A 19,746-nucleotide genomic window follows, 5' to 3' on the forward strand; every position below is an offset into this window, starting at 1 on the left:
TTGAATTAATTAGTATAATAAATTTATTTTTAAGTGGATAGAAATATCTATTTTTTTTTTCCTCTTTTTTTTTTTATTAATTCAAAGCAACTTTTCGTATTTTAATAAAGGTCAATAGACGCCCAAGTCGTTGATCCGGTTGACACAGTCTGTTGAATCCCAACCATCTGTAAATTAAGCAAGCAACATTGATAATCTATGCTCAATAGTGACCGAAATTGCGGTAAGAGGGAATCTTTCAGTTTCTATTGAGAGATAATCCCATTGTGATGTAATATTTTATTGAAATATAATTTCAATATAAAACGGTACCTGTGATATAGTATAATCAACTTGGATTGCAATGAAAAAATATGTTATGTATATAAAAACCTCTTAAGAATTTTTCATGCATTATTAATTCATATATCTATAAAATTAATATCTTCCATTAATTTATATCCTTATATTTTAACAAAATAATTTTAAGGAATACGGATTATTATATATACGATATATATGATATAAATAGAGAAAGAGAGAGAGAAAAAAATATGTTCATCGTTCAATAACTCAATTTTATTTTTAATTACTTACGTTAGATTATTCGAATCATTTCATTCCATTGGTAATCAAAATCCTGATATTATTTATATTTTTTTCGATAATTAATTTAAAGATTTATTTTGAGATAATGAAAATTTTTGTTGATTTTCAAACCTAACAATCTAAATTATTAAAAAATTAGTAAAAAATTATTTGTTATATTCTTATATATATAATATTCTGTAAATTATATTTTTGTTTTTATTATACGTTTATAATATATATGTCACAATATATTTAATAGATATATTTTTTACCTTTAATTGCAAAAAATTCCCAATTCCTATTTTTGTTAACAAATTCTTTTACGATATTTCTTAAATGAGCATTTTTGAATATTACGTGTTATTTTTTGTTCTTTAATTTTATATACTGTTGACGGAATCCATTTTGTCGATAAGTTAAACAAAGATTTTAAATTTTTCTAGAATCAACGCCATCTCGCGTTTGGATCATCGAAGCTCCAACTTGTTACTAGCATAGCAGAATGTGCAAGGAGGTATGCGAATTCGTGTGACGTCATAGACAAGGAAAGCAATATTGTATGAAAAGGATAGAAAGCATTTTCCGCCACACTACATGGAAAATTCATTAATTACTTGTTTTCTACTCAAAATTTCCGCACTTTTGAATTCACATCTTGAAGCTAGAAGCCTAAAGAAATTTCTCGTATCAATTTTAATGTGAAATTCTTTTTAATTAATTATTTATTAGTGATTAACTTCCTATAGTCTCTAATGCATCAAGACGCCATATTGAAAATTCATTATTATTCATTAATTATTCATTTTCTAATAAAAATTTCTACACTTTTAAGTTTGAAACTTAAAGCTAGAACTTTAAACAAGTTTCTCTTATTAATTTTGATGTAAAATTCCTTTTAGTTAATTATTTATTAATGATTATTACGATGAATATTTCAGATGCAAATTTCTATTCCGTAATCAAGTAATAAACAATTATATTATTTATTTAAACATGAGTAAAATTATAAATAAAATTTATATGTGAAAATAGAGAGAAAAGTAACGTCTTAAATGCATATAATTATATTTAGAAATAAATCTTATATTAATAAAAAATTAATGAAAAATCTATTGCGTATTAATGATGTCAATTTTATATGACACATTAATCATTAATAAATAATTAATGAAAACGAAAATCATAATAAAATTGATACGAGAAACTTATATATGATTCTAGCTTTAAGATGCAAGCTTAAAAGTGCAGAAATTTTGAGTAAAAAATTAATAATTAATAAATTTTCCGTGTAGCGTCAAAATGGCCGGACACATTTTCTGTCCTTGTCGCATAATATTGTTTTCCTTGTCTGTGACGTCACAGAATTCGCATACCTCCTTGTACATGCTGCTATGCTAGTAATAAGTTGGAGCTTCGGTGATCCAAACGCTAGATGGCACTGATCTTCAAAAATTTTCGAATTAATTTATAAGAAAAATACTCCGTTAAAAGTTTGTAAGATCAAAGAAAAGAATGCAGTAGATTAATTATAAATTATTTGAACGAGAATATATGATAGTGTAAAGACAAATAATAAAGAAATAATATTCTTGGAAGAATAGATGTATTCGAGGAGTATTTTATACGTGTTTATACATGTAAGTAAATATATACAACACATATATAGTATATTTTTTTAGGTTATAAACATTCGATTAGCTAATAGATTTTGATTATAAATAAATCATTTTATAATAACTACTCATTTATTTTTATTTAAGAATCAGATTTCAAATTAAGAAAATATCAATATATTAAAAATGAATGTAATGAGATGGAATTAACTTATAATTTATTTATTGAATATATAAACAAAACAAAGAAAAAATTTAAAAAATTATTTTAGATCCTATCTTTAGAAAACAATTTCGAAGGTATGCTTAATGTAATCTTGTTATTAAATTAATTAGTTTATCTGAAAACATGAAAGAAAATAAGTTTATAAAATAAATAAAAAATTATTCTTCTCTATCTGCTATTCAGACGATAAACATTTTGCAGATATCATTTGTAATATAGCATGTAATATAACATTATGTACAAAGCTAAAGCAATAAGAGATAACGGTCTATGATCTTTTATATCCCTGTTAAATTGTGTGTAATATTCAGGTAAAATTTATCGTTAATAAATCTATATAATGTATTCTTTGGTCAACCCAAAATTATGCAGTTTTTATACTTTCAGATATTCTTAGTTTAATGAATCATAATGAATTGTACAGGACTGGAAAAAAAAGAAAAAATAAAAAAATGATTTTTATGACATTTTATTTCGAAAACGCGATAGAATACATCCATAGTATTTATAAATATTCTTGATTATTGTATCTTAAATGAAAATGGAAAAAAAGAAGATTTAGAATCCTCAGTAGAAAAAACTATAATATTTTATTTATATTTTAATATATTTGATATATTTTATATATATATTTAAACAAAAAATTTTACTACTAAAATTCTCAATTTCATAGGAAAATATAATCTGAAAAGAAATGATATGAAGCGAAATTCTTCCTAAAATTTAAAAAAAAATTTTTAGGAATATAATTAGAATTTTGAATCATTTTGGTTAATTTTATTATTTTATATTAAAAATGTATATAAGGAAGTAGCATGCAAAATTTTACCACAATTTTATTATAGAAAAATTTTTTTATATAAATTTTAATATATTTACCTATGAAATATTTATTTTTTATTATATTTATCTCTTGCCATTTCTTATGATATAGAATATTTTTTTTGCGATTTTTTTAATTCTGCAAATATTTACTATTTATATATTTATCTGTTATTATTTTTTGAAATACTGAATGTTTTTTTACAATTTTATAATTTTGTGTTTAAAGAATTCAGAAATATACAAAGTGAATCGTATATATAATTTTATCATTTAGAATATCTTATTTTTTTTTTAATATTAAATAATGTTTCAGGTAAAAGTTGAATGATTTCAAGGAAAGTATATTCTGGACAAGAAAAATACGATGTCTGTAAATCAAGTACAGTTAAGATGAACAATCCAGAAAAATTCTGTGGTTCACGATGTGCAGCGACCTTGAAGTAACTAGTATGTAAGTTTGTCCTTCTTCCGTGGTTAAACAGGAAACATTTTAAAGAAAGAAACTGATCTTTCGATTCTATACTTCATGAATTCAATTTAATTTAGCAATTAAATTGAGTGAAATTAGTCAAATTTATAAAAAAAAAAAATCATAAAAATTTTATTTTTAATAATATTTAAAACAAAAAACAAAATATAATTTCTAAAATAGAATTTATAAATTTCATAACTCATTTATTTCTTCTTGTTAAATTTCGCTTGTATTCAATAATAAATAGACTGTAAAATGTTTATGTAAATTAAATTTCTTATGAATATAATAAAAAAAATGAAATTTAAATAGAAATTTTTATTTTTAATTGAAACAATTTAAAATTACAAGAAGAGATTACTTTTTCATATAATATACTTTATTTTTATAATTTTATACATTTAATTTTAAACTAATGAACAAATTACATATATAAATATTATTTTTTGAAATTATTAGAAAAAATGAAAGTTTTTAAAATTATTATTATTAAATATCATTAACAAATATTTTATTTTAAGAATCTAATATATTTTGTATATTGCACGCTTTTTAATTTTTTGTAAATACATAAATATTCGCATAAACTAATAAGAAATATGAGATATGATTCATCAAACAACTCTCCTTTACAGCCGATCTAATTTTACTATTTAATGAAAAATGTTAATATTTTTCATCTATATGATTCACAACTTCTCAAATCTTTCTAATACATACAATTAGTTGTCTAATTAATTATCTTCAACTTACTTCCATACATGAATTTTTTTTATAAAAATTCTAAAAAAATATCATAATTATTTTATGTGATATTGTTTCACGACGAACACAATTCAGAATTCATTTATTGAAAAAATTAATAATAAATTTTTTGAAGAAAATAAATTTTTCTTCAAAATAAGTATTCAAGTGAAATTTTTATCTTTTTTTTTATTTGCTATGTTCTTTTATCTTAAATAATATTATTTAAATAATAATAATAGTTAATATATGTTTGAAAGTTGAAATATATATATTTTTGTAAGATATATATATTTTTGATCTAAAGATGAATTCCTTATACTCAATTATTATTATCTTTTTCTTGTTTCTATTTCACTTGTTATCTTCCATTCTTTTACTAAAATATTTAATAAAAAATCATTTATTTTATTTTACATTTATTTGCAAACAATTTTATTTCAAATAAATTTACCTTTTATTGCAAATAATTATTTCTTTTTATTATTTGTTATTTTTATTTCAGATAAAAGCTACTCGAATCTACCACTGGATGAATATTTCACGGTAGACGAAACCGCGATTGGTGTGTACGGTAAATTTCTGACCGGAAAAGAATCCTCAGCGCTTGTACGCGCGCGCGCGCGCATCATGCCGAGGAATTACAATGAATTGCGAGCAAACACGCATAGAAAACTGTCGATGGTGTCTGTTAAATGTTACAATTGTTATCAGAGGAATGTATGAATCAGTCAAAGGAATAGTAATTTTTCACCTGTACTAAGCGATATTTCTACTGGACGACATACAAGAACTTTCACACATAAATGTGCAGCTTTACAGTTACGTTGTTAACTATACACGCTTATTTTGCTATATGGCGGCTAGCTGCTTGAAGGTAAGCACGATTTACCATGGATTGAGTCGTTCGCATTAATTTGAATGCGAAATCCACACGTAATTGCAGTATAATTGTTTGTTTGAAATGCGTTGAAATATTTGAGAAGATTGGAATCAAAGTTCTGAGAAAATGGATTTTTCATGTAGAAATGGAATTCTTGTATAATTGGACAGAAGATTGCAAATGTTGTTATTATTTTACGATTTTTGTTATAATTGATGTAAATTGATGTAAATTGTGTTAAATGCTGAAATATTGAAAAGATTGAAATCGAAGTAAAATTAGAAATTTTATATAATTATGCAGAAATTGTAAAAATGCAAAAATGTGTTGAAATATTTGAAAAAATTAGAATCAAATTTTTTAAAAATGGAATTTAAAATAGAATTGAAAGTTTAGAATGATTATGTAGATTACAAATGTTGATAATATAAAATATGAAAATATATCTGAATAGAAAATAACATATTATTAAATATCAATTAATTAGTAATAAATATCAGAAGCTGATTTCATTACTTTTCTAAAACTTTCAAATAAATAAGGAAGATACAATTATACATGTTTCAATAGGAAATAAATATGATTATAAAAGAAACTTCCTTATAAAAAAAGTTTTATGTGAAAATTTTCGTTAAAAAGATGTTACAATAATAATTTTTATTATGATCATATTCATGTAATTCTCTCAACAAATTGTAAAGGAAAGAAATTGGGTCTATGATTTATTAGGATTTTTTTATCATATAGAATGATTAACATACAAATATAAATTTCTTTTAAAATAATTCACACATTTAATTACAAGACAGATCCATCCAAGTCATCTCTTCATCCAAATAATTACTTTTCAAATATTTTCTCACATAATCTCATTATTAATTCAAAGAAAAATTATTTATACACAATTAGAAATCCTTTTTGGAATAATTTCTATCAACCTTTCACCAAATTACCGTAAGAAAAAAAGATTGCTCAATAGCCAAAGTCTATATTCAACGTATCTCACTTAATTCCATTATCGAACTAGAACAAATTCATGCAAAGATACGCATCTTTCTCAGAATAACTCATATAAACCTTTCACCAAATTACAAGAAAAATTGTACCAGAACCAAACTGAATAATCTTTAAAGATTTTTTATCGAAGATCCGTCAGTGAAATCTTTTCTTTTATACACGATAAAAATTTTTATTAAAAAAGTTAAAAAACTTTCTTCGATCGATAAACTTAAATATTTCACGCGATCTTGTTTTTTTTAAATAAAAAATTCAATAATTATTCATGATTTGCATCATTCTTTGATGATTTAGGAAACATGATGATTTTTGTGAAATAATACAAGAAATATTTTTGTTAAATAACATTTTAGAATTAAAATGTTATATAATTTAAAACTTTTGTTGAAAGAAAATTTTTCAATTATGATAATGTTCTATTTTCTAAATCAGAATTTTTCTATATCAGAATTATCAATCTATAATTTTAACATATATATATATATATATATATATATATAATTGTTTCTGTAGAGATAAAAATTAATATTAAATTTCTTAATAATCAATCTTCTAAAAAGAATATTTCATCCTCTATAATGAATCTCATAAAAAATGTTCCCAGATGAAACATTCTTCATAACCATAAAATCTTTCAGAATAATAACTTTCTAATAACATTTCTTTGTATTATTTGAACAACCTTCTAAAACCAATATTTAATCTTATAAAATCATTTTCAAATTCAACAATGTTTTCAGATGAAATATCTCTCAGCTATAGCAATACTTCTCTATATCATTTGAACAATCTGATATTAATATCTTCAATATATATATATTCAATAAATATTCTTAATAAAAAATTCTCTTGCAATATTATAGATAATATTATAGATAATATTTATATTTAATTGTATAACACAGATCTATAATATACACTTAAATAGTAGAACATATTATAAAAATATTTACATATATTTAATTATATTTCTGTCCAAATATTAATCAATATTAATTTTGTTACAGATACTAACACATGCTTATTAATCCACGACTAATCAAGAAAAAATATTTCTCAAAGTACAAAAGCGAAAATCTGGATCTGTATCCTGCGGTTTCATTAATGTCGTGAACTTATTAGGTCGTAGCCCTGCTGAGTCTCAGAATGCTCGCAAAATAAACATACCAGGTCGTAGTTTATCACGTTCTCTCTTTTGATCATCACATCATGATCAGCCGCACAACGTCGCTGCACACATTTCACTAATGGAAACGTCACACGTCGCACTTTTACGGTTGTACACCTGGTCCAGAGCGCGGCCAGATAACACGGTAAGACACTTTTGCGAAAAGCAAAGACACGGAAATTCACGATCACTTTATTGCACGACCGGCTACTCGTACATCCGATCGGTGACTGGAGTGTTGGACTCGCACGGTACTGCTACTCTCCTCAAGCCTTTCTCCGTCTCTCTTTCTTCCTTTGCATCGTGGAACACTGATGACCGCCCCTCTACTTTTCTGTCCCTCTCCAAGGATTATTATTCCTTTTGCCAAAGGAACACCCCGAAAATTGCTCAACGACCGATCAGCGATCCCATAGGTGCTAGGTAAATCGCGGATAACGCACGCCTTGGTTGTACCGTGGGAATCGAAGGTTTCCGCATGTGGAGTTTGGTTCTTGAAAATAATGAAACATCAAGTGTGAAACGGGAGTGAAACTTTTTTTTTGAAAGATTGAATTCGTATTAAAGAATTTTGAGGAGTTTATAGGAAAGAGAGGTAAGATTGATAGAGGAAATTTGTGACTGTAATAATAATGATTAATATAATATCTATATAACTATTTGAATATTAGAAATATTCTTAGATCAAAATTTTCAACATAGAACTTGATTTTTAAAAAACTTTGAAAAGAAACTTTGAAAAGAGATAATAGAATTGATATAGCTGAATGAGGTAAGTTTTTAGAGATATTAGATATATCGTTAAATCAAAATTTTCCTTTTATTGGTGCGATTAAATTTATTTTCAAGAATTTTTGGAAGAATTGAAAAGAATTAAGAAGAAACTAATATGTACAACTGATGAAAGAGATTTAGGGTAAGTTTTTATATTTGGAATGATTTTTGATTTAGATTTTAGATTTAGAATGGTTTTGATATTTGTCTTTTGAAGAAAAATTGAATTTATTTTTTTGGAAAATCTTGTGGATATTGCAGATTTAAAAAAGTTAAAAAAAGATTCCTTCTAATCTTTAAATATTATTTAAATTTAATTAAAATTGTTGAAAATTTTCATCATTTTAACTAATTAATTCATCATTTTAATTAATTCCATTTTTTTAAACTAAATGATACTATACAGTCAAGAGAAAATCGGTTGATTAAACAAGTACTTTATAATATATGTTGTTTGAAATATTAAAAATTGTTAATTTTAAAATAAACAAAAGAATTAATTTACTTATAGTAAATCTTTAATTGCGGTAATAAATTTGATAAAATACAAATAATAGAGAAACCAAATGGTTTTGTCAATGTACATTATGTTTAAATGTGTTAATATAAGAGCTTAACATAGCTTTTGCGTAATGATGATCTAAACATCGAAGGAGGCAAAGTTGCGTGTACGTGATAGGAATGGTAAAAAGTATGAAAAGATCCGAGTTGTGGTCAGATCGAAAGGAGGATTCCTGCTTCTCTTCGCATTTCTCTCGAGGTCGCTTTAGAAAGGCCGGAGAAACGTCTGGAAGGCCGTGTACGAACACGCGGTCTCGCATCGCTATCGCTGACGTACCGTTCCACGAGGATTTTCCAGAGGTACCAGTGCACATCGGTTTCGTTCGCTTAATTTTTCTGTATATTTACCTCGAATCCATCATTAATGAATATTTAGTTCCAATCCAAATCGTTATACAATAAAAATTGAACAAAATTGCTCGAAAATCGGGATCTAAATACTTATAGTGGTATTAAAAATTAATTAGATATAAAAATTTTTATAAATATATGAAAATTTAAAACGAATACATAATAATTTTTAGATGGATTATTTTAGAGATGAATTGTGCACAATCCAATGAAAATTAAAAAAAAAAATATTAGAAAGTTGTCGTAAATATAAAATATACAATGCTGATTATGATAAATCTTTAATATTTATTGAATATCTATTGTAATAGATCATACGTTACCTCTATATTGTAATAAATAAATATTGAAAATTTTGATCATGCAATTTTATGTACAAATAATTGCAAATAAAGTAGTAATCATGAAAACCACTTTGCAATTCTCTCGAAGATCGCGACACACAGCATAGATACTAATTCGTTAGAAAATGATTTATGCACACATTATAAGGGAACGAGCGAAAGTTCCGCACGTTTGACTGTCCACTTTTTGCAAATTCATCTTAGCTAGATACAGAGGAAAGTTAGAAAACAGTGGTCGTGGGAAATCACGTGTAGATTAACGTATCGCAATAGAACTGTATGTCGTTGCCTTGTGCATTCGCCAGAGAAACAATCTGCCCGGATGCAATAACCTGACCTTTTGCATCGGCATTGCGTTCCTTTTAGAGGTTATGTGGCACAACTTAGTGTTTGCCTCCACGTGTTCTACTTAAATTACTTGATATTTTATAATGAAGATTTTAATCGAGAAAAAATTACTTTTTGTATCATTTATATTTTTATGGAAACTAATTCTTTTTGTAAATTTTTTTTTACATTAATCGAAATTTATTATCATACAGGATAGGCCGTGTATAATAAACCGTAATGCGATTTGGCTCATAAATTATTCATTATATGAATAAATATTTCATAAAAAAAGTTACATGGTGTAGAAGGGAACACGAATAATGTGATGTTATTAATTTTTTATTACTTTCTAGAAAAAATAACAAAAATTGACAAGAGTAATTTTTAATCTGTCGTTTTATCGAAATGTGAATTTTGTATGAGACGAGAGTTTTGTTAGACCAAGATCAACTATGAAGTAACGATCGTTTCTAGGAAAATAAAAAAAAAAATATTTATGCAAATTGATACAGGCGGATATATGCAAGACACTATGCAAGAAGAAGCGCGGGTTAATACGATTCGTCGCGGAAGTTGTAAAAGATCGGTGGAATTTCTCATTTTTTCGCCATGAAAAGTCAAAGAAACCGCGAAGCGCGTAACGAAAACCACGACCCAGTAATTATGTACGCTTGCAAAATTTTAATTTACATAACGACTGGCGTACGAAACATGATGAAGTAATTACACTTGTTCAAGACAAAAGAGAATCTCAGTGGAAGTTTCGTCATCGGTCTTCGTTCGTCAATTGGACTTTCGATAATTTTATGGGAATATCTTTTTATTTTCATTAATTAAAATAGATTTCTTTCTTTTAGCATTTCTTTATTTTTTTAATATTTCAAGTTTCATGTATTCTTTAATTTTTAGTTAAATAATAAAGTTAGGTGGAGCAGATCAAGTCTCATACGTAGGTGTTATATAGAAATTAAATATTCTTTTGTTTCATTTTTTATAGACTGTATATAATAAAGCAATGAAACTTTTACATGGATCAATTAAAAAAGCGATTAAAGCTGATTAATTTAATAGTTTTTTGAAAATCATTCATTATTAAAATTAAAAATCTCGTAGAAAGTAAAATTGATCAATTTGCCTTACTTTCTATTGTACTTTATTATTTAACGATAAAAATCATTATTATCGTAAATTTATCATATATATCGATACTTAATACCAATTATTTTTTTCAAGTAAAACGCGTTCTCCCGTTTGCATACACCGAAAAAAATTCGAAAATGGAAGGGAAATCGTGAGATATATTTGTTGATCGGAACGAAATCGATCTCTGATTATAGATAGATATTATATTCTAGCAAATGCAATGGACCGACACAGATACGCGTTAAAAGTAAATTGGTCTTTGATTCGCTTTTACTTTCATTCTAGCGTGGATCAAACAGTTATTTTTCATCTTAGGATCGAAATTGTCCACTTCCTCTTTGGATGCTTCCGGATGAATCGAGATTACGGTCCAATGAAACGAAACGTCGAGACGTTGTCGTTTGAATCATATTCATTTTTTTTTTTTTTTTCTTATAAAAAGCAAAGTTTAAGATTTAATAGGGATTTAAAAGATTTAAGTATTTTTAAAGTTTGGATTGCGATATTCTTTAATGTTAAACATTTTTATGGGAATTCTGAGAGATACTATAAAATTATTTCATATCTTAAATGTTAATATGCGTAACGCAATTATTCAAATTTATTGACTATGAAGAGTTGAAAGCATATATTTTCCATTGGCCTAACGCCAAAATATTCAAAAATTTTAAGAAGAGAAAGATAATTATTATTATTATTATTTTTTGCAATCTTTTTTGAAATCTTCTTCTTTATGTTACTACTTCTACTTAATCACATTATGAACCTTAAACTTTTATATCTTAATTTTATTTAAATAAATGAAAAGGTATGTAGAAAAATTTTAGAAATTTTCGAACAATTAAAAAAAATATATTTATTAGGTTATATACAATAGAAATTAATAAAAAATTATCGAATCGGATAGATATTTATATAAAACTATCCTAATACAATCCTTTAACACATACATTAAAAATCAAAAGTCTTTCTTTAAAATTATTATTTTTTTTAAATATATTCGTATCATAAATATAATTAATATATTAAAAAAATATATATATATTTTCTATCTTTTACAATTAATTTATTGTTTTATAATTTCGTAATCGCGTGATTAGAATTTTTTTTCCGAATAAAATTTACAAGGGAAATAGCACTGTCGCAAGAAAAGGCAAAGAATGCGATCCCATGTTGCATAGTGCAGGATCTTACGCGATACCTTTACCCGTGTACGCAAAAACAAATTCAGTTAACAGCTATTTCCAATAATTGAAATCTAAAAGAATTCAGTCACACATTCGATCTTCCTGCAGCTGTACTTTATGGAAATTATTTTTTACCTTTGCTTGCACAACACTCGTTTAAATCGATCTGTCATTTTCCTTAACGATGAATAAGCTTCTAAACAAGATCGATCAACTTCTAATCGAATTTTCTAAAACGTAGAAAGTGTATCTTTAATATCTCGCATCCTTATTATATTTAATAATCTCGTATAGCAGAGTAATATAATAATACAATTAATCATACTATAACACGAAATAACGATGTTCGAATCTCTATGTTACGTATAAACTTTTACGATATAGAAATTGATCTGATATTTATATCGAATATAAATATGTACAAGTCATCTAAAGAAAAAGAATATAAATGATTAACGGTCTTAATCCAGAAGATGTACATACAAACTCAATTAATAATAAACAAAATCAACTTACGAATTTCTAATATAACCTCAAATTGCAATTACACAATTTACAATCCTTCGTTTAGAAATTTATCATGACGTTATGATTATCCGTCAAGAATTATTTTGTTATTATCTCATTCGGTCGAAATGTGTGCACGATCGAAATAAAAAGAAACACCGTTGACCGGAAAATCCAGTTTCTATGATGTTTCCTTTCCTTTTTTTATCCGCGAATCGCGATAACACGTGATAAAATGCAACACCAGTGGAGCGGAAAGAGGAAACCAGGGTAGCCATGTCCCGACACAGTAAACGATCTATTTTTATATATATCCATTAGATTCATGAAATATCTGTCTATAAGATCGAATGAGAAAAATTAATTGATTGTAATCCGATCGTTTTATTCCTCCTTTTAGGGAAGTATTCTAGCAAGAAAGGAAATCATTACTTTGAAATTCTCTCATTATTTATATTTATTAGACGTTTCAAAGCATTACCAGCTTTTATCGATTCAATTTAGAATGTACAAATATCCTGTTGGCTTAGTTTCGTATTGAACGTATTGAAATAAAGCGCTTAATGTTTTCGAATCCTAACCTATAAGATTATAATAAACGTAATTTATGATAGATTTTCCTAATCTTTTTTTGAATACTATATACCTACTATATACATATTGTATAGTAGTCATTCAAATTTTAAGAAAAGAAAAAATAAAACTATTTCTAATTTGAATTTCTTTAATAAATATAAATTTTATATTATATTTTTGATTATCGGTGATGATATGTTTGATCGCCTGTAACTTGGAACGAATGTTGTTTTTACAAACAAATTATTTTTTATCGAAATTTTATGAAAAATTTTCGTGTAAATCGCATATTTAAATTATTTTGTTAAAATTACAAATTTATTATTTCTAAGAAATCATAATTTTCAATAAAACAATGTTTTATAATTTTAGTATCACATTGTATTTTAAATTCAATTTATTTCCGACTTCTTGGACTTTAATTTTACTTTTAAATTCGCTAAATTATTCAACAAAGCGTATTCCATTTAACAATAAAAGGCAGCCAATCCAATATAATGCATCGCGCGAACGTCTTAATAATTGCATTTTACAAAGTTCATGCGTCGTTTAATTGTATTCATTCGCGAAAATAATTATATTTCACAGTTATACTTCATTGATCAAATTTCGCCAAAATACCCCATCGTAAAAAAGGCTTGTTCAAAATCATCATTTTGATTGAAGCAATTGAATGGAAAATTTCATTGCATCAATTTTATTGGCGACGGTACAATGATATTAGAAGGGCGAATATAAATTCTCTTTACAAAAGAACAGATCGATTACCGAGTATAATCAATAGGCACGTCACGATCCTCGACAATTTCTTCTCAACAATTCATTTATTTAACGATAGACAGAGGTGAAAGTATATAAAGAACACGTGACAAACGGGGAGAGAGTCATGAATTCTTATTGGGAAAAGTTAATGACCGCTCCTCCACCTGATACCACCGACTTTCGTTGCACGGATTCTGCCCGTTGATCTTTTTTGATTTTCAATCGAGAGGTTCATCGACCGACTACAAGTGAGCCATTCACTTGTCAATACCCGTGACAGCGTTCATTTCTCGCGTGAGCTATTATCGATCCTGAATTTTAAAAGTTGTTCGAAAGTGGCTCGTGTATGTAATTTCCTGTGAAACTGATTGTTAAATCAATCATCACGAGGAAATAATCCATAAAAATTCTCAACTATGCTCGTACCTTGTCCTTCCACCTTACACATCTTTAATTTTCACTTCTGTTCGAGTTGTATTCTATTTCAACTGAAATAAAACGATAAAATATAGTAACCAACTTGTGTGTAATTAATAATATGAATTTTATAATTTAGATATATACTTAAATATCGAAGCTGCACCGCATCCAGTGAAATTAAACGATGGTGGAGTATCAGGATCACATGTAGGCGTATTACTAAGAGGATTAAATATTAAATGTTGCAGACGGTGTAGAAGCAGGTGCCTGAAAATAGGAATCAATTTGTTAGATTAATTGAATTAGAGTAAGCAGTTAATAAATTGAGATAATTACGTCAAAGTAATTATAATTATTCTTCTCACAAGAATTAAAAAATTCTGACGATATTTAGATGCTGCAAAAGATTAAATATATGTTTGAAGGAATTTCAAGATGAAAAAGATAACGAAGAAGATTGTGCAATTTTATTTATTTTACTTTATTCATTAATTCTAACGAGTTAAATGCCGTTTCTTTCTCAAATATTTTTGATTATACCCTTACTCTACGCTCCACATATGAAATGTAAGCTCATCGCGAATGCAATTACTTGCAAATGAGGATCGCCTGTTTCAGAATCGTGCAAACAGGATAACAACGAATCGATGTTCACTTTTTCTCGGGTCATCGATTTATCTCGATCCACCCTGTTAACAGGATACAATCGTTCTGCAATACAAAACCGCTATAAAGCATATCGTTTGATTTTAATAAATACGAATAATTATTATTCTCTTTTCAGCAATTGCATTTCTGGAAATGGAATATCAAATCGATATAATTTTACTGTTTAATAAGGTAATAATGTTTGCACGCAACATATATATATCCTGCATATTTAATAAAATATTTAATCCCAAGCACAATTAGTTTTTCATTTTATTTTGGAGTTATTATAATTATTATAATTTAACATTTTTTTCTCGACATTTTTTAATATCTGTATCTCGACTCTTATTCTGATTATCTTGATTCATATCGTATTGTTGTTGATGAAATTCAATTTCATCTTTGTCAATTTTAAAAAAATATTACAAATGCCAAAATAATACGAAAATTTATTGGATTGACATTTATGCATATATTATCGATAAATAATTCGCAATGTTCGAATCGAAAGTTTTCCTCCTAGCATTCTCCAGGAAATAGGTGTTTAAGCGAATCAACGTGAGAAAGAATGTCTCGTGAACGATTTAAGTTTCGAAATATGCGCAAAGTATCGCTCAGCGTGTAAAATGAAAGATATGCGAGATACGCGCAAACATTTTTGCAAACGAGTTAACGCAAGGTTACGTTGAACAGGGGAAAGTTTTTCCATCGAGAGGACATAGATGCAAACGCGAATTATTCGATGAATTATTCTATACCGGATGTTAATAATTATTTTTTTTTTATTACCCAGAATTATTTAACTTTTCAATAATTTTTTCGTAAGTTGATAAATTATGATCCGAATTTAAAATTTTTCATGGAAAAAAAAAAAAGAAAATTGCAGTTTTACTTTTGATTTGACCTCTGATCCACTAATTTAAGAATCATTTAAGAACCATTTATTGGTAATCGAAGGTAAATTTATTGTTTGAAATTATTTTTGATATTTTTGATATTAAAAAATAATATAATAAAAATATAATATAATAATATAATAAAACAATATTAAAAAATAATATAAAAACAATATAAAATAATATTCAATAATTCAAAGTAGTTAGTTTTCTCGATTTATATCATATTTATATTCCGAAAGAATAATAGCTTCATCTTCAGATTTCGAAATATTTCCTCTTTACTTTCATTCCTTTCAACATTTAAGACACGATCCCATTTTAATTAACGTGCGATAGGTTTCACCGTTGGATTTACTTTCGGCGCCGCAAATTAATTTGTTGGTCGGTTTAATGGCGGAACCGATCCTCGTTGCGAAAACTAACTTCCATCCGGATATTTTTGCTAACGCGATCACGTCCGCGGTTGCAAAAGATTTGTCGGCCGAGGAATGCGTTAATTGCTCTGGTGTAGAAAGTCACGGTTAATCGGGGACGTCTGTGATAAATTGTTGAAAATAAAATAAAATCGTAACCTCTTGAAAATATCATGATTTAGAACTTGGAAATTAAATCAGATCTAATTTTATTTTTACGTGTTTTATATATGATGTACTTCGTTATTTTTCCTTACCAAATTTATATTAACTCCGATCATATGTAACTAACTTAACTTATATATTTCATTTATCAGAAAATAATTAAAGAAATAGATTCGATTGCAATCATTTGATTTTTAAAAATTTAAGTTGATCCATCTCATTTTTGAGTGATTCAATCACTATTTAGATAATTAAAGTCTCTAAAAATATCCTTAAGATTCAATAAAAAATCTCCAATATTTATTTTTTTTTTTTTTGATTCTTCAGACTTATTTCTCAACTTTAATTATTTGGAAAATTTATAAATTTCAAAATCTCTAAGAAAAGGATTCCTTTTAAAAAGATTTTTATCATATCATATTTCTTCATAATTCATAACTTTCCTCTTTCAGAAATAAATCCTATTAAAATTGGAGATCCGACAAAAATTTCCAAATTAAAATTTTATATTCTTCATTTTCATATTTTTGCAGCTTTTCTATCCTGTTTCGACCACAATTTGTCAGAAACTAATCACTAATTAGAAAATTGGAATTCCCAGAATCTCTAAGAACGAAGATCTCCAGCAAACAATCTGAAACTTGGCAAACCACAAGTAGGTGAAAACATTTCCTAACTCGTTACACATCTCGTGGTTCCAGGGAAAACAGTTTCATCCAAGCTTGAACGCTCCACCTCCCACAACGCTACAACCCCAAGTGGTTAACTCCCCAACGAGCAATCTCACGAACGATTTGATCCGCTTGCCAAGCAGATTTCGAGATCAACTTTCGATCGTGACGTTTATTCACGTCAGAAGATTTCACGACGATAAAATCCATTGTAATAACATTAACAGGTTGCCAAATGTCATCGTGATGATCATTTTCGAAGGGTTTTTGGGTGGCTGTAGACTAACGACAAGCAAATAATTTCGTCGAATAGCCTTGAGAGTAAGTAATGTTTCTCTTGAAGCTGCTTGTAGAATGGAAGACCATTAAATTTTTATGTGGAAAAAGATTCTTCTGTTGGACCGAATCAAAAGTTGAGTAATATTAACTAACTTTTATTGATATTGCAGGATTATACTTATATTTGATATACATGATTATGAAGTTGTATCAAGTGGATAAACAGATAAAAGGATTATTACTTGAAAGTATTAAAAAGGTTTTCCTCCACTAACAACTAGTGGATCTTGCATCACAATAATGCTTATATAACACTATTATTGAGAAAACTTTGACTAATGAAAATATGATAAGATAGAAATAAGTAAGCTGAGGATATATTTGTATAAACTAAAATTTATATAAATATTATTAAAGAAATGGAGATTAAATATTTTTAAGAGCTGAACCTCAATGACTCTTTTCCAAAAAAATAAAAATAAAAATAGTGAAAGGAAGGTATTTTAATGGAATTAATGACACATCGAGAATGACATTATTTCTTTTTCAGGGATGTGCAAGACTGTCATATACATAACATTGAGAGAATATTTTGAATCTGAAACGAGAATGCGACAATCAGCAATGGAGTAGGGAGTAATCTTACCACAAAAAGTTCACCCAACTTTATCGTCGTATCTCATACACGGAATGCGAAAACACGACGCAAGATAGAAGAGAGGTTTTGTCCTGTTGAAAATGTTTCCTTGATCGAGGCACGAGCCGACGTGCACGACCTCTCTTCATCTCTTTCCTCGTCCATGTTGAACCAACACGACCAGATCGCCTTGGCCGAGCAGGAAAACAGTCTGATCTCATCTTGTAAATATGAACGTTACTTCTCTCGTTGCCTCTCTCGAGGAACAAGCGCCAAATGGCGGAGATTTTATGGAAATGGCACAAATGGTTCTTCCATACGAAAAGAAACAACGATTTAGAATCCCATCGATTTCCATTATACTCGATTCTGTATAGTCGATCGTTCGAGAGAGTCGAGCGACGAACGGAAGTATTAGAGGCGGAAGTTCGAAGCCTTGGAGAAATAGAGGTTGTAACCAGAGGGATCAAAACATTGTACGTTGGTTGATGAAGGTTTTACAGCCTGTAATGTGAGATCGTGAATGCAGTATCTTTAATGAAAAATGTTTCTTTCTTTTTTAAAAGAGTATTGGATTGAATCGTGTAAAATTTTATTTCTGGTGATAATGGTTATTAATAAGTGATATTTTCTTATAAAATTTTATTATTTTTATACAGGATGTATTGATAAATATCTAGTTAGAAATTAAGGCAATGAGAAAAAATTAGATAGGTGAATTCTTTGTAAAATTATATCAATTCTCTATAAGGATAATGGAAATTTATAATTTTTATAGGTAATAGTTTATTAAATAAAAAAAAAATTATTTTAAACAATGAATACAAATCAATTAAATTTTCAGATAAATTTTTATTAATTTTCATTATAATTTGTTATTTAAAATTTCTATGTAAAAAAGATATATTTATGCGTTGCATAAAATGTTATTATTTGATATATACTTTGTCATTACATGAAATATCTTCTGCTAAAGAAAATATACAATGAAGCACTGTAAAACAGTATATAGCAATTGAAATGCTGTGCAGAGATGTTTCTAAGATTTCACCGAGAAATTATTTGGTCGTTGACCCAATAGAAGTGAAATAGAAATAAGTGTGTGTCATTGAACCTCTGTGCAAGAATTATGTCATGTCTTCCTAGCGAGAAATAAATTATTACCAATAAATATATAAATATTCACACTTTTTAATTTTTTTGAGAGAAACGAAAAATTTATAAGAAAATTAATCAAAACTCACATAAAAGTTTACCTTCAAGTAAATTAAAATAATAAAACTATAAATACACGTGTTTCTTTTTTTTCTTTTAAGGTTCGAATTATCATATTATTCATTTCTATTCATTAGATACCCATATTTTTTATTTTATATCTCCATTCATTATTTTGTAATTAGTTTGCAACAGCATTTTTAATTATATTTTTTATATTAATTTATTAAGTAAATTAGCTATTAAATTATTGACATGATCTGAAATTTTTTGTAATATAATGAATCCATCGTCGACGCATGGATACTTTTATAAAAAAAAAAAAAAAAAAAAAAAAAAAAAA

At 26.8% G+C, this 19,746-nt stretch overlaps 1 long non-coding RNA gene across 1 annotated transcript; it reads left to right on the forward strand.

The window, feature by feature from the left end:
- The first annotated feature begins 2,076 nt into the window (after window positions 1–2,076).
- Window positions 2,077–7,519, forward strand: LOC122710566. The gene is made up of 4 exons (XR_006345952.1): window positions 2,077–2,207; window positions 3,548–3,685; window positions 4,956–5,327; window positions 7,358–7,519. It is a non-coding gene; the product is annotated as an uncharacterized LOC122710566 (long non-coding RNA).
- The last annotated feature ends 12,227 nt before the right edge of the window (window positions 7,520–19,746 follow it).

Source organism: Apis laboriosa, unplaced genomic scaffold, assembly GCF_014066325.1.
Source record: "Apis laboriosa isolate Shangri-la unplaced genomic scaffold, ASM1406632v1 scaffold14_cov150, whole genome shotgun sequence".
NCBI lineage: Eukaryota > Metazoa > Arthropoda > Insecta > Hymenoptera > Apidae > Apis > Apis laboriosa.